Here is a 24,822-nt window from a genome sequence, read left to right on the forward strand (position 1 = left end):
GTGACCAAAAAATACCATTTGGGTGCATGGCAGGACTCAGAAGGGAAGGAGTGATTTTTGGATTTTGCAGCTCAGATTCTGGTGGAATTTTGGTGGGTGCTATGTCGCATTAGCAAGACCCCCCAAGCACCAATACAGTGGAACCCCCCCACAAGTGACCCCATTTTGCAAACTACACCCCTCAGGGAATTCATCTAGGGGTATAGTGTACATTTCAAACCCCCAGGGGTTTCACCAATTTTGATACAACTGGGCTGTGCAAATGCAAAATTACATTTTTTACACAAAAATGCAGTTCTGGCTCAAAATTTTTCATTTTCACAAGGAATGAAGGAGACAAAGCACCCCAAAATCTGTGCCCCAATTTCTCCCGAGTACGGCAATGCCTCACATGTGACCAAAAAATACCATTTGGGTGCATGGCAGGACTCAGAAAGGAAGGAGTGATTTTTGGATTTTGCAGCTCAGATTCTGGTGGAATGTTGGTGGGTGCTATGTTGCATTAGCAAGACCCCCCAAGCACCAATACAGTGGAACCCCCCCACAAGTGACCCCATTTTGCAAACTACACCCCTCAGGGAATTCATCTAGGGGTATAGTGTACATTTCAAACCCCCAGGGGTTTCACCAATTTTGGTACAACTGGGCAGTGAAAATGAAAAATTACATTTTTTTACACAAAAATGCAGTTCTGGCTCAAAATTTTTCATTTTCAGAAGGTATGAAGGAGAAAAAGCACCCCAAAATCTGTGCCCCAATTTCTCCCGAGTATGGCAATGCCTCATATGTGACCAAAAAATACCAGTTGGGTGCATGGCAGGACTCAGAAGGGAAGGAGTGATTTTTGGTGGTGGAATGTTGGTGGGTGCTATGTCGCATTAGCAAGACCCCCAAAGCACCAATACAGTGGAACCCCCCCACAAGTGACCCCATTTTGCAAACTACACCCCTCAGGGAATTCATCTAGGGGTATAGTGTACATTTCAAACCCCCAGGGGTTTCACCAATTTTGATACAACTGGGCAGTGAAAATGAAAAATTACATTTTTTTACACAAAAATGCAGTTCTGGCTCAAAATTTTTCATTTTCAGAAGGTATGAAGGAGAAAAAGCACCCCAAAATCTGTGCCCCAATTTCTCCCGAGTACGGCAATGCCTCATGTGTGACCAAAAAGTGGCAGGACTCAGAAGGGAAGGAGTGATATTTGGATTTTGCAGCACAAATTCTGGTGGAATGTTGGTGGGTGCTATGTCGCATTAGCAAGACCCCCAAAGCACCAATACAGTGGAACCACCCCACAAGTGACCCCATTTTGCAAACTACACCCCTCAGGGAATTCATCTAGGGGTATAGTGTACATTTCAAACCCCCAGGGGTTTCACCAATTATGATACAACTGGGCAGTGAAAATGAAAAATTAAATTTTTTTACACAAAAATGCAGTTCTGGCTCAAAATTTTTCATTTTCAGAAGGTATGAAGGAGAAAAAGCACCCCAAAATCTGTGCCCCAATTTCTCCCGAGTACGGCAATGCCTCATGTGTGACCAAAAAGTGGCAGGACTCAGAAGGGAAGGAGTGATATTTGGATTTTGCAGCACAAATTCTGGTGGAATGTTGGTGGGTGCTATGTCGCATTAGCAAGACCCCCAAAGCACCAATACAGTGGAACCACCCCACAAGTGACCCCATTTTGCAAACTACACCCCTCAGGGAATTCATCTAGGGGTATAGTGTACATTTCAAACCCCCAGGGGTTTCACCAATTTTGATACAACTGGGCAGTGAAAATGAAAAATTACATTTTTTTACACAAAAATGCAGTTCTGGCTCAAAATTTTTCATTTTCATAAGGTATGAAGGAGAAAAAGCACCCCAAAATCTGTGCCCCAATTTCTCCCGAGTATGGCAATGCCTCATATGTGACCAAAATACCAGTTGGGTGCATGGCAGGACTCAGAAGGGAAGGAGTGATTTTTGGATTTTGCAGCTCAGATTCTGGTGGAATGTTGGTGGGTGCTATGTGGCATTAGCAAGACCCCCGAAGCACGGTGAAATGATGAACCTAATAATCCATAGATATAAATATTTAAAACACTCCTTTATACATAGGCCGGGTTTGTCGGGGCAAGTTTCACAGTGGAAAATAGTTTCCTTTCTTATTCCCTTTTTATAGCAAACTTTGCACCTTTTTTGTGTCCTGCCCTTTCTTGCAGTGGAGGGGATTTCGTTCGGAAAATGCTGCCCTGGTACAATACGGGGGCCAGTACTAGAAGTACTGGGGCCCTCTGCCTGCTGGTTCCCAAATACTAGGCCCTTTATGACTTCCTCTTGAAAGTGCATAAATGTCCCCCTCTGGCCGGTAGAACAGAATAGCACGTAAGCGTTATACAGTGCCATCTGGATGATATACACGGCCAGCTTCTTGTACCAGATTTTTGTTTTCCGCAGGGCACTGTACGGCTTCAGTACCTGATCTGAAAGATCCACTCCGCCCATGTACCTATTGTAATCCAGGATACAATTAGGTTTTGAGGTGTGGGTACTGGTACCTCGTACAGGGACGGAGGTGGTACTGTCTCCGTGAATTGTTGTCAGTATAAGGACATCCCTCTTGTCCTTATATTTGACCAACAACATATTTTCGGTGCATATTCCCCTGCTTTCACCCCTTCTCATTACTTGGGCAATGTGCGTTTTTGGGAGGCCTCTTTGGTTCTTGCGCACAGTACCGCAAGCTGCTGTACCTCTTGAACCAAGGGCCTTAAACAGGGGGATGCTAGTGTAAAAGTTATCCACATAGAGGTGATAACCTTTATCCAGGAAGGGGTGCACTAAATCCCAGACAATTTTTCCACTAACACCTACGAGGGAGGGGGGGCATTCTGGCGGTTCAATTCTTGAATCCTTCCCTTCATATACCCTAAACCTGTGAGTGTACCCTGAGGTGCTTTCACACAGCTTATACATTTTTATGCCATACCTTGCCCTCTTACTGGGAAGGTACTGGCGGAATTTAACCCTTCCTTTAAAATGTATAAGGGACTCGTCTATGCAAATGAATTTATCTGGGATGTACATCTCTTCAAATTTGGCACTGAAATGATCAATGACCGGCCTGACTTTGAATAGCCGGTCAAAGGTGGGATCATCTCTGGGTGGGCACTGTGCATTATCGTTGTAATGCAAAAATTTAAGGATCGTCTCAAATCGAGCCCGGGGCATGGCCATACGGTAAAATAGGGTGCTGTACAGAACATCTGTACTCCAATATTGCCTAATTTCTGGCTTTTTTACTATGCCCATATGAAACACCAGACCCCAAAACGTCATCATCTCTACTGCATCTACAGGGGTCCACCTAGCAAATGATGACGTGGGGTTTTGAGCAATAAACTGCTGGGCATATAAATTAGTTTGGTCCACCATTAAATTTATAAAATCATCAGAGAAAAATAATTTGAAAAAGTCAATTTCTCTGAGACCTGTGGAATTAAATTGGATTCCTGGCATGGCCAAAAACTCAGGAACCTGGGGCTCAAAATTGTCTGGTGGTGGGGTCCATACGAGATCAATTATTGGGGGGTGGGTCTCAGCTGCTCTACGGGGGCGTCTTTGAGGGGGTCCCTCATCACCAGAGGAGGAAGAGGAGCTTAAGACGAATCCTTCAAATTCCCCGCTTGCCTCACTGGCTGTGTCAGAGTCAGAGGCAAGCATGGCATATGCCTCCTCCGCTGAATACATTCTTCTGGAGGACTGGGATGACATTTGGGATGACATTTGGGATGCCATTTTTATTTTTGTGTTACTGGTAGTGAAATGTTTCAACACGTGTATAGTGTAGGGGGGGGGTACAAACTTTATTTCAACCCGGGGGGTATGTAGTGTGTAGTGTGTATGTAGTGCAGAAAAAAAAAATACTTTATACAAAAAAAAAAATTGAAGGGGTTAAAAAAAAAAAAAAAATTGAAGGGGTTAAAAAAAAAAAATTGAAGGGGTTAAAAAAAAAAAAAAAAAGGTCCTGCGCCAAAAATTGAGCACAGATGTTGGTCAGTAACGTCCGTCACTGAACAGCGCTCAAAGGCAACAGGAATTTGATCAAAAAAAAAAAATAGATCAACCCTGTGCCGAAAAAGATGATCAGTGATGTACGTCACTGATCAGCGCACAGTGGCCACAGGACACCCACAAAATCACAGTGTGTGTAAAAAAAAAAATTAAAAAAGACCCCACAGCACACACAAAAAAAAAAAGGTGATCAGTGATGCGACACTGATTACCAGTGAGGGGCAGCAGGTGCACAACCTTTGGTGCAACTGACAGTGCAACTGGCAGGTATATATAAAAAAAAAAAACCTCTGCACCCCCAAAAAGTTGCTGATCACCTCAGATATAGTGATCAGCACAAAAGGCGGGGGCAGCAGACACAAAATTTAGCACTCTCTATCACTCTCTGTCACTATCTCTCTCTATCTCTCACTATCTATCACTCTATGACACTGCAGCAGCAGCAGCACTGACAGTTATATATATGAAAAATAACCCCTGCACCCCCAAAAAGTTGCTGGTGGTGCACAAAAGGGGAGCAGCAGACACAAAATATAGCAGTCTCTATCACTCTCTGTCACTATCTCTCTCTATCTCTCACTATCTATCACTCTATGACACTGCAGCAGCAGCACTGACAGGTATATATATATATATATATAAAAAATACCCTGCGCCCCCAAAAAGTTGCTGATCAGTTAATTTATACTGATCAGCACAAAAGGGGGGGCAGCAGTCAGTTATATAAAAAATATATAGCACAATCTGTCACTATCTCTCTATCTCTCTCTCTCTATCTCTCTCTATCTCTCTCTATCTATCTATAACTCTATTACACTGCAGCAGCACAAAATATAGCACTCTCTGTCACTAGGCCTCTCTATCTCTCTCTATCTCTCTCTCTCTATCTCTCTATCTAATAACTCGCAGCAGCACAACACAGCACAACACAGCACAGGATGTCACAAGAAGAAGCAAGATCCAGGCAGTGATCAGGTAAGTATTTAGCAAGGTTCTGGTCAGTAAATGGCGACAGCTGGGCACGGTGACCGCACTGCACGCTATTCCAGACCGGAATGGCGTCTGCAGTGCAGTCACCGTTAGTTTAAACCCCCCTCCATGGCTGTGATTGGTCCGTCGATCCGACGGACCAATCACGGCCTTTGGGGGCGGGCGGGGTGAGGTGGGGTGACACCAGTGTCACCCTTACACCCCGCGGTGATTGGTGCTGTACTTTACAGCACCAATCACCTCCGATCCCGTGTCACCGGCGAACGTTATTCGCCGGTGACACAGAAAACACTGTAATTGGCTGTTCACACTGAACAGCCAATCACAGCGATCGCCGACGGGGGGGCGGCATCGCAGCCCCCCCTGGGCATGCAGGGACATGTCTGCTGTCAGGGACAGCAGACATCGTCCCTCTGTCACTGCGTCTCTAGACGCAGTGACAGTTAGAAGTCATGACGTATATATACGTCATGTGTCGGGAAGTACTTCCCGGCCATGACGTATATATACGTCAAATGTCGGGAAGGGGTTAATTAAACCAAAAGAGATTACAATGGGAAATGAAAAAAAGAAAAACCAACAGAAAGACTTCCAATTTTCCTTCATATCCAGATATGACAAAAACCACAAAAAAATAGAGAAATTTTTCAAGAAAAATTGGTACATTTTACAAAAAGACCCGATTTTAAAAGAACTCCTCCCCTCCAAACCCAATTTTATTTACAGGAAATCACGTAATTTAAAGGATCTTCTGGTAAAAAGCACTCTACCAGATGAACGCCAGTTAACTGTAAGGACGAAAGGTTTCCATCGCTGCGGTCTCTGTCAGGGATGCAGACAAATTTCGACTACAGATTCGAAAACAACATCAATATCCATAAATAATGTCGAGATGAAAATACAGGATTTCATCACGTGTCAGACTTCCAATGTGATATACGCCATAGAATGCTCTTGCGGCCTTTTTTATATAGGCAGAACAACAAGACCGTTAAAAACTCGCATAGGAGAGCACTTAAGGAACATAAAACGTGGTATGCAAACTCACCACCTCTCTAGTCATTTCAAGGACATACATGCTTGTTCCACAAGAGAGATACGAAGATTTTTGGGAATTAAGAAAATTATACCCACATGGAAAGATCGAAATGTGGAAACTAACTTAGCTAAAGCCGAGATTAAGATGATATATAAGCTTAAAACCATATCACCATACGGGCTCAATCAAGATTTTGAGCTCAAATGGTTTTTATAATTTCATCACCACCATTTATCTTCATTTCTTTATAACCTGGTTACCCACTATCAATCTTGTTCCTTCCTTTTTCATTCATTTCATTTCTTCCTTATTTTATTATATATATAATTTTTTTACGTTAGTTTATTTCCCATTTTTATATTTATATATTCTTTATTTTTATTTTTATATATATATTTTTATATATATATATATATATATTTTATTATTATTTTTTATTTATATTTTTTTAGTTAATTTTTTATTTTTTTATTTTTATTCATTATTCATCTTCACATTTGTCTTTATTTTTATTTATTTTTTATTTTTATTTTCGTTTTTAGTTATATTCACATTCATATATTCTTTTATATATATTCACTGGCCATCTATCATTCTCTCGGTCACCTTAAGCAAGCAGCACTTTTAAAAAAACTATATGCCTATATAATTATCATAATAGTTTAATATATAATGCCCAAATTTCTGCTTTATTCAAGAATACATCCAAGTCAGGAGCGATCAAAACACATAGCCCAATGAATGGAGAATAAGCTATACTTGACAGCAATCCGGCTGGAGAGAATCAGAGATGAATTGAAGTTGCGCTACCTCACATCCGGCTAGTGGAACGCAGATACGGAAGACATCGGCACTTCCGCAACGCAACAAAGCCGAACTTCCGGTCATGTGACCGGTGATGATATTCAACGAGAACACCGCGGACATTGATAGAAAGCAGACACACAATGTCTGTTAACATATGAGAGATAGACAGAGGGGGCAATCTTCATCCTATATTTTTAATGTCAGATTAAGTTGTTTTTAACACTATATTTGTAATACACAGCCGCTCACCGGAAGTACCGGTCCCGGAACCGGAAGTACCGTAAGGACACGGTATTTAAGCAGTTTTACATTAGTGACAGAGCCCATCTTGAAAAAGGGACTTGATGTCCCGAAACATGTCGATCTGAGAAGCCTGTCACTATCCTATTATTCCCAAGGAAGGTTTTAAGGTAAGAGCTGAAAAGTGACTGTTAGGTTCAAACCTTGAAGTTTGTCCGGACCAAAGCCAAGTGTGCGGACCAACAGTCATCTCAGAACCCCACCTTATCCTCCTTTTTATATTTGTGTCGTTTTATAATGTTGGTATCAAGCAAATAAACATGATTTTACTACAAAGAGACCTTTATGAGAGCAGAAAACACATGCAGATCGTGAGTACGGGTACGCCACCCATTTTTCAAGTAAAGAAACCGCTATATGTATGAACGCATCTCACATGTGTAAGTGAGGTGCGCAATTGGCATTCACGCATCATTATTTTAAAAGGATATCCCTACAGATATACACATTGTCTGTTTTTACTTATCTTTCATATTTACACGTTGGAATACTGACTACGTGAGAACTATCGATCCAAGCTTGGAGGGATTGAAAACAACGCAGATCATACACACAGAAAAGGAAGTATTACACCACATCTTTATTTTACTTTCCTGGTGTTGGTACAAGGGAAGCGCTAAGTTTGGTTCACCACCCTCTCTTGTCACCACACACCATAATGTCTATTAAAAACTATGCTACATAAGTGCTGCTTACCTACATGCTCATTGCCAGGGGTTCCATGCTCATTGCCATGTGGGATTAACTGGGGGACAGCCGCCGCCGGGCAGAAGTGGCAGCCGGGCAGAGAGCGTGGGGCTGCCCACTACAGGTCCCGGTTATTGAAATAATATCCCTTTCACACCAGAAAATGCAGGGACTTATGCTGGTATGTTGGCTCCTTTTACACTAGCCTAGAACCTGCATTTACACGGACTGGCAGCCATTGGAACCGGGTGTGGGACGGAATTAGCGGGTCTCGTTATCCTATGGGGAAAATGTTCCAGCTTTGCCCGGCGGTATCTCCGGTTCCCTGGGGGCTAGTGACGCTGGGCTTGTTGGAAAGCACCAGTCAGCTCACCCCGCCCCCCCCCCCCTAAATCCACCCATCTATACAGTGCACACATCAGCCACCATCGGGGCCCAGTGCTGGGTATAGAGTCATAGACTTCCCTGGCCACATATACAGCGCACATATCAGCCACCAACGGGCCCAGTGCTGGGTATAGAGTCATAGACTTCCCTGGCCACGTATACAGCGCACACATCAGCCACCAACGGGCCCAGTGCTGGCATATAGAGTCATAGACTTCCCTGGCCACGTATATAGTGCACACATCAGCCACCATCGGGGCCCAGTGCTGGGTATAGAGTCATAGACTTCCCTGGCCACATATACAGCGCACATATCAGCCACCAACGGGGCGCAATTCTGGGTATAGAGTCATAGACTTCCCTGGCCACGTATTCAGCGCACACATCAGCCACCAACGGGGCGCAATTCTGGGTATAGAGTCATAGACTTCCCTGGCCACGTATTCAGCGCACACATCAGCCACCAACGGGCCCAGTGCTGGGTATAGAGTCATAGACTTCCCTGGCCACGTATACAGCGCACACATCAGCCACCAACGGGCCCAGTGCTGGGTATAGAGTCATAGACTTCCCTGGCCACGTATTCAGCGCACACATCAGCCACCAACGGGCCCAGTGCTGGGTAGAGTCATAGACTTCCCTGGCCACGTATACAGCGCACACATCAGCCACCAACGGGCCTAGTGCTGGGTATAGAGTCATAGACTTACCTGGCCACGTATACAGCGCACACATCAGCCACCAACGGGCCCAGTGCTTGGTATAGAGTCATAGACTTCGCTGGCCACGTATACAGCGCACACATCAGCCACCAACAGGGCCCAGTGCTGGAGGAAATATTACTGTAAGAGGGCATGATGGGGTAATGTATAGAATTATCTGCTGTGTGCATGGGTCTAGCTGCGTGCGCTATATTGGAAGCACTCCTGTTAATCTGGACATTCAGCCGTAATATCCCCATCAATGCTTGTATTTGTGCTGTCAGTCCTGAAAACGCCCAGCTGTACACTAATGCCTCCACCTGTCCTGCTCTCCCACTGACAGTAGGTGTTTCCCAAGGTTCTGTTCTTGGTCCTCTTCTCTCTGAGGGGCGCATTTATCAACATATTGTGATGCCGGCGCAGTGGCATCGCCGGACATCGCATTGCGGTGTTGAATTACACCGCCTGAATGTATCATTAAAAGGGCGCGGGGACAGGGCTCTGAAAGGAGCCCGTCCCTGCGAAGCCCTGACCCGGAAGCCGGGGGGTCTGCGCATTCGCGGTTATGCACTGACCCCCGCCAACCCCTGTGACCCCCACTGCCCCGCTCGGCAGTGCGATCCCGCAGCCATAGGCTGCAATGGACTATCGCCATATCAGTATGGCGATAGCCCAGGGATGCGAAGCCGGGCTGCCCGATGTTAATACAGCCTATGGGGGATGCGGCGGTGCAGGGGGGATCGCAGCAGGGATCGGAGATCCCTGCTGCGGTCCCCCTTTGATACATTTAGGAGATACTAAATATTTGCGGCTAAACCCCGAAAACGGGTGTTTTCGGGGATTTAGCCACAAATATGGTTTGATAAATGGGCCCCTATGTCCTCTCTGGGGGGGGGGGGCTCATTTATCATTCAATAATTGCGGCTAGAGTTTAGCCACAAATATAAAGTATGCGTAGACCCCCAGCGCCTGGCTCAGCACATCGCAGGGGCGGGCTCCTTTCGGAGCCATGTCCCTGCTGCACGGGGATAATTACTTTACATTCAGGCGATGAGATTGCATTTTACAATGTGATCCTGGGTGATAATATTCTGCCAATGCGATCCTCCATAAATGGGCTCATTCGCTCACCCGACTTCCAATATCACATCTATGCAGATAACACTGGAATCTACCGCTCCTCTCCTGATCTCCCTTTGTCCTCACTCATATCTCCAACCAGAGGCGTAGGGAGGGCGGAGTGGAGCACACGCTCCAGGCGCCGCCCGCCCCTCCGCAAATGATCCGGGAGTAGAGGCGCTCTCACTGCTGTCCTCTCTCCTCTGTGGCTGCTGCTGCCCCGTCACACTTGCTGACAGGCAGCAGAGCCGACAGCACTTCCCTCCCGGCTCCTAAACACCATGGTCTGATGCAGAGGGGAGCCGCGACAGGGACAGAAAAGGTGCGGGGCTAACGGACATAGGGTGGAGCTACGTGAATGGAGGGGCGGGGCTATATGGGAGCAAGACTGGTGGAAATCGAAACAGGAGAGAATTAGCTCCAGCTGCCACCAGCCTGAACTAGGTGAGTAAAATGGGAGTGTACTGCAACTGGTGTGGGCATATGTACAGGCAGCACTACTACTGTCAGCAACTGGTGTCGGCATATGTACAGGCAGCCACGCTACTACCATCAGAAACTGGTGTGGGCGTTACATATAGGCATCACAACTACTGTAGGCAACTGGTGTGGGCATTATGTATAGGCAGTGCTACTCCTGTGGGCGTTACGTATAAATTGCGCTACTACTGTCAGAAACTGGTGTGGTTGTTAAGTGTAAGCAGAGCTACTATAATATGTGTGTGTGTGTATGGGTTTTGTGGATGGGGGGGCGTGAAACATGCCCTTGCTCCAGGCACCATGGCACCTAGCTACACCACTGTCTCTCTATCTAGTCTTGTATGACCCAGCTCTTTCTTACACTTATAGGGTGAGATTAAATGGGATGCAAATGATTTTTTTTGCCATTTTTTGTAAAAAAAAAAAATGGCAGAATTCTCGAATTTTTCTGAAATCGCCAACTTAATGAGATGCAAATTGCACTTTTTGCCACAAATTCGCACATTCTGACCTGGCTATCACACGCATCCAGATGTTTTCCCATTATAAAGTATACAACTCACAAATTTAGTAATATGCGATTTCGGGAAAACGTTACAAAAAATAAATAAATCGCAAAACAAATAGACCAGGTTCTGACTGGCGAATTTGACAGAACCATGCACAGCTCATTGAGATCTGTGCACGGTTCAGTCTTCAAAAATGTGTACCTGTACCCTGTACTCACGGGGATATGGTCACTCAGCAACCATATCCCGGCAATTTTGGCTGAAATCGCACCGTGTGTACAGGGCTTTAGATTGCTCCGTGTGTATGCCCTGCAGCGATGCCGATCCGTGGTCCTGCACATCGGTATCGCCCGCAGGGAACACCAGTGGCTTTCCCTAGATTGTGGAGCTTTGCCTATTAGAAAAACAGCATTATCTTCTGGCATGTTTTGCTTTAAAAGTATGTACATCGATAGCTAATTGTATTTGTTAGATGTATGTATAGATTGAAAGGTTCTAAGCAAGCCAATATTAGCATACCTCTTGGCTGGCCAATCAGGCTAGTTTATGATCTCTGTACAATTAGCATTTCAATCAGGTGGGCAAATGGTCTGGCCTTGCTCTTAATTTGGGATAGTATTTCTGTCGGGTTAGAAGCAAGGCAGCTAAGGGTGCCATCTGAACAGTTAAAGAAACAGTTGCACAAACACTGAACAACTACATAAAGAAATACCGGAGGAACAAAGAAGGACATAACAGTAAACATCATCCACTGAAAACCCAGCATTCTGCAGTGAGTTACCTGACCCAGTATCACCTACAGTCTGCACAGCCAGGACAATGAACTCCATACTGAACCAATCTCTGTATCAGAGCCATGGTTCCTCAATCCTGTGCATTCCCTATTCACTGTGCATGCATTCTGCCCCTAGCAGGGTGTGTTGTGGCATGGCCCACGGCATACTTGCCTAGTATACTTGCCCAGGAGGACACAATGCTCTGTTCCTGGACTTCCCTGGTAATGTATGATTGCCAGCACCTGTGGTGACACCTTTCTTATCAGTTCCCTAGCTCCTCACAGGTGCTGGCAATCATACATTATCCATACCTCCCAGCATGCCCCTCTCCAGGAGGACACAATGCTCTGCTCCTGGCCTTCCCTGGTAATGTATGATTGCCAGCACCTGTGGTGACACCTTTCTTATCAGTTCCCTAGCTCCCCACAGGTGCTGGCAATCATACATTATCCATACCTCCCAGCATGTCCCTCTCCAGGAGGACACAATGCTCTGTTCCTGGACTTCCCTGGTAATGTAGGATTGCCAGCACCTGTGGTGACACCTTTCTTATCAGTTACCTAGCTCTTCACAGGTGCTGGCAATCATACATTATCCATACCTCCCAGCATGCCCCTCCCCAAGAGGACACAATGTTCTGCTCATGGGCTTCCCTGGTAATGTAGGATTGCCATCACCTGTGGTGACACCTTTCTTATCAGTTACCTAGCTCCCCACAGGTGCTGGCAATCATACATTATCCATACCTCCCAGCATGCCCCTCTCCAGGAGGACACAATGCTCTGCTCCTGAGCTTCCCTGGTAATGTAGGATTGCCATCACCTGTGGTGTAACACCTTTACCTAGCTCCCCACAGGTGCTGGCAATCCTACATTACCAGGGAAGTCCAGGAACAGAGCATTGTGTCCTCCTGGAGAGGGGCATGCTGGGAGGTATGGATAATGTATGATTGCCAGCACCTGTGGGGAGCTGGGTAACTGATAAGCAAGGTGTCACCACAGGTGCTGGCAATCATACATTACCAGGGAAGTCCAGGAACAGAGCATTGTGTCCTCCTGGAGAGGGGCATGCTGGGAGGTATGGATAATGTAGGATTGCCAGCACCTGTGGGGAGCTAGGTAACTGATAAGAAAGGTGTCACCACAGGTGATGGCAATCATACATTACCAGGGAAGTCCAGGAACAGAGCATTTTCTCCCGCATGGAGAGGATCAGGTAGACAAGTATGGGCCCACGGTGCCAAGCTGTTAGGGGTCAAGGGTGGAGGTGGAAGAGGAGGATAGGAGGACAGAGATGACTACTTTGTACATTCTCTTTACCTGCTTCCTTGTGTCCTGACCTTCCCTGCCATCCTCACTTCTTGCCTCAGGTCTCCTTACCTGCACCGCATGTCACCTGTCTGTCTCCCCCTCCCTCTAGATTGTAAGCTCCTTAGAGCAGGGCCCTCCTCCCTCCTGTTCTCACAGCACTCTTCTTGTATTTCAACTACAGCTCATTAGAGTACATCTAGTGTGTGTGATTATATATATATATATATATATATATGTACTGTTACAGGCAACCTAGCTGGCTGTGCAATCACCATGTGGCGCCGCTGAATGGCTGCCTGGGTGCTGCACAGCTAAGTAAGTATATGTTCCCCATGTCTGTGTCCCTCATTAGAGTACATCTAGTATATATATATATATATATATATATATATATATATCTGTACTGTTACTGGATACCTAGCTGGCTGTGCAATCCAGGGCTATTTTTCAGCAGGCTCCAGCAGGAACTGAGGCCCTTATTCTAGTTCACCTGCAGTGCACATGGTTTTGTCCATCTAAGAAATATTTTGTCAGAAAGAGTGAACTAGAATAAGGGCCTCAGTTCCTGCTGGAGCCTGCTGAAAAATAGCCCTGGTGCAATCACCATGTGGCGCAGCTGCGTGGCTGACTGGGTGCTGCACAGCTCGGTAAATATGTTCCCCATGTCCGTGTCCCTTTTTAGAATGCGTCTTGTGCATATCTGTATGTGTGATGTACATCTGTACTGCCATTGTTGCCTGTTCCTTGTACTGATAACCCTTTGAATTACAGCATGTGCATTGTTGTTTTTAATGTCTGTAAAGCGCCTTGAGTCCTGTTGGAGAAAGTGCGCTATATCAATAAAACTTAAAAGCCCCGCTCAGCACAAAGCATCGCAGTGTGCTGATTGGGTGCACCACAATGTGTACTGAGCGTTCGTGCTGCAGCACATCGCTCAGCCAACGCGGGGCCCCCCCATGTGTTATTAAGATCGGCCTTATCAGTATAACTGTAGATGTTAGTAAACTGGCGCAGCTCCTGCAATATACCGGCATCAGTAATCAGATTGGTATGTTATCCGCATTCTCCTTTCGACTTAAAATTAGTAGGATAGTAGGCAAACAAAGTTCTATGGCCGTGCATCAAAAGATTATTTAGTTGGCTCAGCCAGTTGTATTTTCTGTCGATAATTAGTAAAGCATGCGGTGATGGTAACCGATGGTGCAGCTTTCTCTACAGTCCAGAGATTGTATTAGCTGTGTCCTCTTTAGGTGTACTGAGTATAAAGCCTCCTTGTTGCAGATGTTTTGTATCTGTAATAGACCTCCCGGCCGCATGGATTTGATCACTTTTAGCATCAGCTGCTTCTTCAGAGAGATTTTTATCAGATACAAATTCAGAAACATCGGCAACAAGGAGGCTTTGTACTCAGTATACCTAAAGTGGAGTCAATATGATCTGTGGACTCGAATACCAGAAACATAGATATATATATATAGAAACAGAACCACTTGGCCCATCTAGTCTGCACCAGCAGCTGGGAGGTACGGATCGATGCTGTTCCGGAGGGTTTGTTAAACCTTAAAAAGTACCTGGTACATAGTCTGGCCAGACTGAACTATTTAATCTCATCTATTCTTTACTAATTATCGACAAAAAATGGGTTTGGGAGAAGACCGGCCAGGTGAGGAGGGTTTAGGACAGTGGTCAGGGAACTCGGCCCTCATTACCCCACGCAGTGCATGTTTAGCAGGTCTCCTCACAGAATCACAAGTGAAATAATTAACTCCACCTGCGGACCTTATAAAATGTGTCTGAGTAATTAGTACACCTGTGCACCTGCTGGGTTACCAGCAAAACATGCACTGTGTGGGGTAATGAGGACCGAGTTCCCTTACCACTGGTTTAGGAGAAGATCGGCCAGGTAAGGAGGGTTTAGGAGAAGACCTGCCAGGTGAGGATGGGTTGGGACAAGACCTGCCAGGTGAGGAGGGTTTGGGAGAAGACCTGCCAGGTGAGGAGGGTTTGGGAGAAGACCATCAAGGCGAGGAGGGTTTGGGAGAAGACCTGCCAGGCGAGGAAGGTTTGGGAGAAGACCTGCCAGGCGAGGAAGGTTTGGGAGAAGACCTGCCAGGCGAGGAAGGTTTGGGAGAAGACCTGCCAGGCGAGGAGGGTTTGGGAGAAGACCTGCCAGGCGAGGAGGGTTTGGGAGAAGACCTGCCAGGCGAGGAGGGTTTGGGAGAAGACCTGCCAGGCGAGGAGGGTTTGGGAGAAGACCTGCCAGGCGAGGAGGGTTTGGGAGAAGACCTGCCAGGCGAGGAGGGTTTGGGAGAAGACCTGCCAGGCGAGGAGGGTTTGGGAGAAGACCTGCCAGGCGAGGAGGGTTTGGGAGAAGACCTGCCAGGCGAGGAGGGTTTGGGAGAAGACCTGCCAGACGAGGAGGGTTTGGGAGAAGACCTGCAAAGTGAGGAGGGTTTGGGAGAAGACCTGCAAAGTGAGGAGGGTTTGGGAGAAGACCTGCCAGGTGAGGAGGGTTTGGGAGAAGACGGCCAGGCATGGTGGGTTTTGGAGAAGACCTGGCAGGTGAGGAGGGTTTGGGAGAAGATCTGCCAGGCCGGGTGGGGTTGGAGAAGTCCTGGCAGGTGAAAAGGGTTTGGGAGAAGACCTGCAAAGTGAGGAGGGTTTGGGAGAAGACCTGCAAAGTGAGGAGGGTTTGGGAGAAGACCTGCAAAGTGAGGAGGGTTTGGGAGAAGACCTGCCAAGTGAGGAGGGTTTGGGAGAAGACCTGCCAGGTAAGGTGGGTTTGGGAGAAGACCTGCCAGGTAAGGTGGGTTTGGGAGAAGACTTTCCAGGTAAGGTAGGTTTGGGAGAAGACCTGCCAGGTAAGGTGGGTTTGGGAGAAGATCTGCCAGGTAAGGTGGGTTTGGGAGAAGACCTGCCAGGTAAGGTGGGTTTGGGAGAAGACCTGCCAGGTAAGGTGGGTTTGGGAGAAGATCTGCCAGGTAAGGTGGGTTTGGGAGAAGACCTGCCAGGTAAGGTGGGTTTGGGAGAAGACCTGCCAGGTAAGGTGGGTTTGGGAGAAGACCTGCAAGGTTAGGAGGGTTTGGGAGAAGACCAGCCAGGTGAGAAGGGTTTAGGAGAAGACCTGCAAGGTGAGGTGGGCTTGGGAGAAGACCTGCCAGGCAAGGATGGTTTGGGAGAAGACATACCCGGTGAGGTGAGTCAGTGTGAAGCCGCAGATATCAGTTATCATGGTCACTCACCTCAGCGGCTGCTGCTTGCCTGTACAGATGGAGTGTGCTTATCCGCAGTTCTCCCCCTGACAGGAATACTGTGATTCAGCTGCTCCTAGGAGAGGGCAGTGCTCACACAGTGTAATTTCCAGTTGCTGAATAGGTCACATCTGGCTGGGGTGCAGATGATCCAGCACAGATGAGTGGAGTGTGTGTGTATATGCTGTGCTGGTTTCCTAGCAGGGAAGTTTCACACACAGGCCCACCACACCCACCAGGCACACTGGGGCTAGTATGGGGGTTGCCTGCGTGGACAGATCTGGAAGGTGCAACATATAATTTGTGCTAAGCAGGCTTGTGACGTGGTGCCCGGGTCCTCTTACACTCACAGGACATGACTGGCACTGAGGTGATTACCAGGAACCACACAGCACAACAGTAAACATGTAACTACATGTATGATAAATGTAACAAATATAATATGTCCCCAGCTCAGAAGCTCCACATGGAAAATCTGCACACGATGTTTGTATGTAAACCATCGGATTCTGAGCACAAGGGCGGATACAAGTGTCGGCTGCCAGGGACACACCACTGACAGCAGCCACCATTACCCCCACGTGTAGTATTAGGTTAGGAGTCCAGTATAATAATAACACAAGGCGTCAGTTACTTTTCTATTATGTGCACAGCAGATATGTACTAAGGGTGCTGCTTACAGGGGCTGATATGGCATTGTGCGGGAGTCGCTGAGCGCTGTCACATGCACACATTTTCCCAAGAGGCTCTGCAGGTGCTGTAATTCTGCACCAGCAAATCAATTTATTTACAGTAACTCCCTTAGGGTTAGAGAGACTGTGAGGAGAAGCATCAGGGGATCTAGTCAAAATGTCGACATTTACAATGATGACATTCATATCAACATTACAATGTCAATAGTTATGGGGATAAATGTAATCAGGTGTGAGAATCAGAAAGTGTGAGCTTTTGGGAGAATTTTTTAAAGCGGCAATTATTTACATGGTACAATCCACCTGGTTTTCCGTGTAAATGATTGACCTTTTAAAAAAATTATCCCAAATCTCACACTTTCTGATTCTCACACCATGATGTTAACATTGTTAAAATGTCACAGAAAACACATAAGAACCCCTTGGCCTAACTAGTCTGCATAGAGGAACCTGTTGGCATATGTATAATGCCGACGTGAAAAATGTTAACATGTGAAACACCAATATTCTGCATGGGTTTGCAATGGAAGGTTAGGGTTAATCTGTGGTAGGCGAGGTTCAGGTTAGGTACTAGAGGTAGGGTAGTATGAGATGCTTTCAGTGGGGGTGTCGGCGTTCACAATACCGACACCAGGAGACGACATTAATTACGATGCCAGTGCTGCAATCCCCAATGTAAGTATGCTGGACGGTTTAGGGTTTGGCTGGGGAAGGTGGGGGGTGTTAAGTTAAAGCACTAGGGCGGACTTAGGCAGTGTGTGTCAGGGGGGGGGGGGGGTTAGGCTGGGGAAGAGAGTGGGGGATTCGGCTGTAGGGAAAGAGGGTTAGAATTAGGCACTAGGGTGGATTTAGGGTTAACGTGCAGGGAGGGACAGGCACTTAGAAGTGGAGTTAAGGTCAGACTGCAGTGAGGGGGGGGGGGTTATTCTTTATATTATATTTTTATTATTTATTTATAAGGCGCCACAAGTAGTACGCAGCGCCGTACATATAGAACACATTAGCACAGTACAAGGTACACAGAACTAGACATAACACAATTAAAGCAGAATTCTTAGTACACAATACAGCTGAGATGTAGGGAAGTGAGTGAGAAGAGATGCAGGTATAGGTGGTAGGTGAGTAAGAGAGCTGAGACGAAGGGAAGTGAGTGAGAAGAGATGCAGGTATAGGTGGTAGGTGAGCAGTGGTGCAAGTAGAATTTTTTTCTTGGTGGTACTGATGGCCTCCACCAAAAATGGGCGTGACAAGGTGTCATGAGGGGGCGTTGTCACACAAAGCTAGAGGAGTGACTAAATGACGTGGCGTGGCATCAGGAGACAGGGAGTGAGAAACAGGGAATGACTGGGGGTGGGTTGGCAGTTGCTTGGGGGGGAGCCGGGCAGCTTGTGCTTACAATAGTGGAGCCTGCTCTTCATGCTGTCGGCGCCGCTGATGCCTGTCAGTGTGACAGGCTAAATCAGCAGTAGCTGCATACAGCACCAATCATAACGCTGGGTGGCCGGGCTGTGGATGCATTATATTTAGACTTAAAATAAAAATAGAATTGACAGTGGGTCATGGGGTAAGTGGTACTGCGTACCTGCAACATATTTCTTACAGGTACTCCGTACCACGCCGTACCCCCTTACTTGCAACACTGTAGGTGAGTAAGAGAGCTGAGACGTAGGGAAGTGAGTGAAAAGAGATGCAGGTATAGATGGTAGGTGAGTAAGAGAGCTGAGATGTAGGGAAGTGAGTGAGAAGAGATGAGGGTATAGATGGTAGGTGAGTAAGAGAGCTGAGATGTAGGGAAGTGAGTGAGAAGAGATGCAGGTATAGATGGTAGGTGAGTAAGAGAGCGGAGATGTGGGGAAGTGAGTGAGAAGAGATGCAGGTATAGATGGTAGGTGAGTAAGAGAGCGGAGATGTGGGGAAGTGAGTGAGAAGAGATGCGGGTATAGATGGTAGGTGAGTAAGAGAGCTGAGATATAGGAAAGTGAGTGAGAAGAGATGCGGGTATAGATTGTAGGTGAGTAAGAGATGTAGGGGAGTGATTGAGAAGAGATGCGGGTATAGATGGTAGGTGAGTAAGAGAGCTGAGATGTAGGGAAGTGAGTGAGAAGAGATGTAGGTATAGATGGTAGGTGAGTAAGGGCGGGATGTATTAATATACATCGCCGCCCTTCGCCACCCCCCCGCCGCGATGCTACCGCATATGTACTAACATATGCGGCTGGCATCGCGGTGCGGTGACGGAGGCTCCCCGCGATACCTGTACACTGGTGTGCGGGGGGTCTCCGTCACCTCCCTGCCGCCACGCTCTCCCCTCACGCCGGGAACAGCTATGCATGCTGTCCCCGGCGCTTCCTCCTCCCCCCTGCAGCCGGAAGGATGTCCGGCTGCTTCACTAGGGGGAGGCAGGGCTTACCTTCCCGGGTCCAGGAGGACCCTTCAGGAAGGTAAGGTAGAGGGGGGGGGGGGGTTGGCGAATCGGCGGGTGTGCGTCGGCGAAAAGAAGCCCATAGGCTTCTATAGGGTATCGCCACCCAAAGGTGGCGATACCCATCAGTGCGGTATCATTTTTGATACATTGGAAAATGCAGTAAAACCGGGGTTTTACCGCATTTTCCATTTGATACATCTCGCGCTAAGAGAGCTGAGATGTAGGGAAGTGAGTGAGAAGAGATGCAGCTATAGATGGTAGGTGAGTTTGGGGGCCATTTATCAACTAATATTTGCGGCTAAATCCCCGAAAACACCAGTTTTCGGGGATTAACCGCAAATATTAAGTATCACTGGAATTTATCACAGGGGACCGCAGCAGGAATCTCCGATCCCTGCTGCGATCCCCCCCTGCAGCGCCGCCGGCCGCATCCCCCATAGGTTTCTATGGGGGATGCGAAGCTGCCCGATGTATCAACATCGGGCAGCCCGGCATCACACCCCTGGGCTATCGCCATTCTGATATGGCGATAGCCCATTGTAGCCTATGGCTACACATCGCACTGCCCGAGCAGCAGTGCGGTCAGCAGGGGGGTCAGCGCCCGGCAGATAATACATTGGGGTGAAATGATCGCATTTTACAATGCGATCCTGGGCGGTAATATTCCGCCCAGATCGCAGTGTAAATGCGATCAATGATAAATGGGGCCCTAAGAGAGCTATGATATAGGGAAGTGAGTGAGAAGAGATGCGGGTACAGATTGTAGGTGAGTGAGAGAGCTGAGATGTAGGGAAGTGAGTGAGAAGAGATGCAGGAATAGATGGTAGGTGAGTAAGAGAGCTGAGATATAGGGAAGTGAGTGAGAAGAGATGCGGGTATAGATGGTAGGTGAGTGAGAGAGCTGAGATATGGGGAAGTGAGTGAGAAGAGATGCAGGTATAGATGGTAGGTGAGTAAGAGAGCTGAGATATAGGGAAGTGAGTGAGAAGAGATGCGGGTATAGATGGTAGGTGAGTGAGAGAGCTGAGATATGGGGAAGTGAGTGAGAAGCGATGCAGGTATAGATGGTAGGTGAGTAAGAGAGCTGACATGTAGGGAAGTAAGTGAGAAGAGATGCGGGTATAGATTGTAGGTGAGTAAGAGAGCTGAGATGTAGGGAAGTGAGTGAGAAGAGCTGCGGGTATAGATGGTAGGTGAGTAAGAGAGCTGAGATATAGGGAAGTGAGTGAGAAGAGCTGCGGGTATAGATTGTAGGTGAGTAAGAGAGCTGAGATGTAGGGAAGTGAGAGAGAAGAGATGCGGGTATAGATGGTAGGTGAGTAAGAGAGCTGATATGCAGGGAAGTGAGTGAGAAGAGATGCAGGTATAGATTGTAGGTGAGTAAGAGAGATAAGATGTAGGGAAGTGAGTGAGAAGAGATGCGGGTATAGATTGTAGGTGAGTAAGAGAGCTGTGATGAAGGGAAGTGAGTGAGAAGAGATGAGGGTATAGATGTTAGGTGAGTAAGAGAGCTGAGATGTAGGGAAGCGAGTGAGAAGAGATGCAGGTATAGGCGGTAGGTGAGTAAGAGAGCTGAGATGTAGGGAAGTGAGTGAGAAGAGATGCGGGTATAGATTGTAGGTGAGTAAGAGAGCTCCTACTACATCTACTCCGTGCTTCCAGGCACCTGTGCTCCCGCTTCATCTACTCCGTGCTTCCAGGCACCGTGTGCTCCCGCTACATCTACTCCGTGCTTCCAGGCACCTGTGCTCCCGCTACTCCGTGCTTCCAGGCACCTGTGCTCCCGCTACAGCTACGCCATGCTTCCAGGCACCTGTGCTCCCGCTACATCTACTCCGTGCTTCCAGGCACCTGTGCTCCCGCTACATCTACTCCGTGCTTTCAGGCACCCGTGCTCCCGCTACAGCTACTCCGTGCTTCCAGGCACCCGTGCTCCCGCTACATCTACTCCGTGCTTCCAGGAACCCGTGCTCCCGCTGCATCTACTCCGTGCTTCCAGGCACCCGTGCTCCCGCTGCATCTACTCCGTGCTTCCAGGCACCCGTGCTCCCGCTGCATCTACTCCGTGCATCCAGGCACCCGTGCTCCCGCTGCATCTACTCCGTGCTTCCAGGCACCCGTGCTCCCGCTGCATCTACTCCGTGCTTCCAGGCACCCGTGCTCCCGCTACAGCTACTCCGTGCTTCCAGGCACCCGTGCTCCCGCTGCATCTACTCCGTGCTTCCAGGCACCCGTGCTCCCGCTGCATCTACTCCGTGCTTCCAGGCACCCGTGCTCCCGCTGCATCTACTCCGTGCTTCCAGGCACCCGTGCTCCCGCTGCATCTACTCCGTGCTTCCAGGCACCCGTGCTCCCGCTGCATCTACTCCGTGCTTCCAGGCACCCGTGCTCCCGCTGCATCTACTCCGTGCTTCCAGGCACCCGTGCTCCCGCTGCATCTACTCCGTGCTTCCAGGCACCCGTGCTCCCGCTACATCTACTCCGTGCTTCCAGGCACCCGTGCTCCCGCTACATCTACTCCGTGCTTCCAGGCACCCGTGCTCCCGCTACATCTACTTCGTGCTTCCAGGCACCTGTGCTCCCGCTGCATCTACTCCGTGCTTCCAGGCACCAGTGCTCCTGCTACAGCTACTCCGTGCTTCCAGGCACCTGTGCTCCTGCTACAGCTACTCACAGCTGCAGCTACTCACACAGGTGCAGGTAGTCACAGGTGCTGGTAACTGAAGGTCAGCGGTGAAGGCAACTGAAGCACAGGAGCTTGCAGCCTGTTCAGAGAGAGCTCCTACAGGATGGAGCTTAGTAACGACGATGCACAAGCAAGGCGTGCATCCATATCTGAGAGGATAACCCCTCAAAGCAGCACTGATTGGGCAGCTGGGTGATTGTGAATAGCAAAACCTGGAGCAGTCTCTGAGTGAGGCCAACAGGGAACTTGCATGATTCCATTCCACTGGTAACTACAGAGTCAATGGCTGAATCAGAACTCACCCAGGTGCTCATCAGTAGCACAGGCTCAAATCACATGATAGGGCAGTATTCAATGAGACTGATTCGCCATGTTCTACGGCGAATGTGAGCTATTTTCATGCTCTAAGGCTGGGGTAGCCAACCCTAGTCCTCGAGAGCTACCAACAGTGCATGTTTTGCAGGTCTCCTCACAGAATCACAAGTGAGCTAATTAGCTCCATCTGTGGATCTTTTAAAATGTGTCAGTGATTAATGAGTGCAGCTGTGCAGCAGCTAGGTTGCCTGGAAAATGTGAACTGTTGGTAGCTCTCGTAGGCTAGGGTTGGCTACCACTGATCTAAGGTGAATCTTTTTACTGAAAAAGTGAATCTCCCTATTTAACGTGCAATAATTGCCGACGGCGAACAGTGAATGACGGACAATTCGCCGTCTGATAGTCTCCGCAATTCGCTGTGGTTTTTCAATGTGATTCGCCGTGAGTGTATGCAATGAGAAGATGGCGAATTGCTTTCTAAGTGATTTTCGCCGTGTGCCACCGTGTAGCAATCGCCATCTTTTTATGGTGAAGTGGAATGTGAACTTTTAAAATAAAGGTGTTTTTATTTTATTTTATTTGGTGTAAAAAAAAATCAGATTTATTATCTGAAGGGGCATGCTATTTTTATTCAGGTGCTTACCGCACCTTATTTAATTTAAAAAATATATGTATTTTTTTTTACACAGAGCAGCCAGCAGGGGGCTGGGAGCCGAGAGCCGCTCATTAGATATTCATATATTCACTGCTCCCGATCATTACATACAGTATCAGGGGCAAACGCAGGATTTTCAGAAGGGGGTTTCCAGAGGGGCGGAGCAAAGCACGGAGATGGACACTTAGGTGACCTAGTATATGCCGGCTCAGTTAAAGTATTATAGATAGACCAAATGTATATAAATAATAATAATTATATATATATATATATATATATATATATATATATATATATATATTATATACACACACACATATATAAATAAAGCAGCGGTGTAGACTCCTGGCAATAGCAATGTATTGGGGCCCCTACCAATCCTCCAGCGGTAGGGGTGGGGGAAGCTTTGATGTCCCGCGGATGGTAGGGGGTATTATATCAACCGCTCAGCATGTAGGGCCTGGATCAGTAATTTCCACTTATTACCCCTTTACTGTACAGATGGTGGGAGATGGGGTGGGAGAAGGGGGCATTGGGCTGAATGAAGGGCCCTGATACATAACTTCCAGGGTGGTAGAGGATGTTTAATATGCAGAGGAGGGGTGTATAGTGGAGTGGGCTTATTATTCATAATTTTCTGGTGGAAGGACAGCTTGTTTGACTGCAGATATTTCCAGTTCCCAGAAATAGATTTCTTAGATTTTAATGGAATTAAAAACTAGAGAATCCCACCAAATGCTACTGGGGACTAGGGGATCAGAGTTCAGGAGGCAGAGCAATCTGCCAAAGAGTAAATAAAACTACATACCAGGTGTGTGGAGCTGGAGCAGTAACCAGCTGCTGGAAGGCTGATATCTCTGGTTCTGGGGACAGTAGAGACAAGCTCCTAGTCTCTGTCAAAGGGGGAGAGTCCCAGCTTTTGGAATATACCCTCAGAAAAACTCTAGGTCAGACAGAACCGGAAATATCTGACTGGGAAGAGCAATTAACAGGCTTGGATGGGGACCACTACTTTGAAGTCAGATATCTCCGGTTCCCAAGGGCCGATTTTTTAAATTTTTGTACCCATGGAAAGAGGGGATCCTAGACTCCTGGGGGGGTTTCTGGGTACTCAGAAACCCCCCCTGCGTGCGCTACTGAGTATGCATGATCGGGAGCAGTGCAAGCGCTCTCTACCCGGTCCCCTGCTAGCTGTCCTGGGGGGCAGCTTGTGCTGCCTGGGTCCCAGGGAGCCCACCTCCCCCCACATACATTCTGGGGCAGGCAGGGAGACTTCCATCTCCCTGCCTGCCGCCGCCCACCGCAGGGGTTAAGATTCGCCGTCAAGGGCAGCGAGCCCCTGCAGCATTGAATAGTGTGACAGCGAGGGCTGGCAGTGAAGGCTCCAGCCCTCCGGAACACGGCGACAGTGCAGCGAATCCGAAACAGGATTCGCTGCACATGCCGATAAATGTAATTGAATACTGCCCATAGTCTTGCTGTAGCAGGCTGGGATACACAGCACTGACAAGCAGGTATGACAGGACACACACACACACACACAGTTCAGGCAGGATTGGGACAATTACATGACAGGTTATTGTCTAATCGCTGTGCCCATATATCCACCCAAAAATGACATAACTC

At 47.8% G+C, this 24,822-nt stretch overlaps 1 protein-coding gene across 2 annotated transcripts in view; it reads right to left on the reverse strand.

The window, feature by feature from the left end:
• CMKLR2 (chemerin chemokine-like receptor 2) overlaps window positions 1–22,348 on the reverse strand; it is a 60,954-nt gene extending 38,606 nt beyond the window's left edge. Inside the window, exon 1 of one of the 2 annotated variants that reach the window (XM_083154112.1) lies at window positions 22,231–22,348. The gene's annotated coding sequence lies outside the window, so the exon portion shown is untranslated. Of the gene's footprint in view, window positions 1–11,867; window positions 12,067–22,230 lie in introns of those variants that run through there. The other variant, XM_083154111.1, reaches the window with a different exon arrangement.
• Window positions 22,349–24,822: the final 2,474 nt, after the last annotated feature.

This window comes from Crinia signifera, chromosome 7 (assembly GCF_055691185.1).
Source record: "Crinia signifera chromosome 7, ASM5569118v1, whole genome shotgun sequence".
NCBI lineage: Eukaryota > Metazoa > Chordata > Amphibia > Anura > Myobatrachidae > Crinia > Crinia signifera.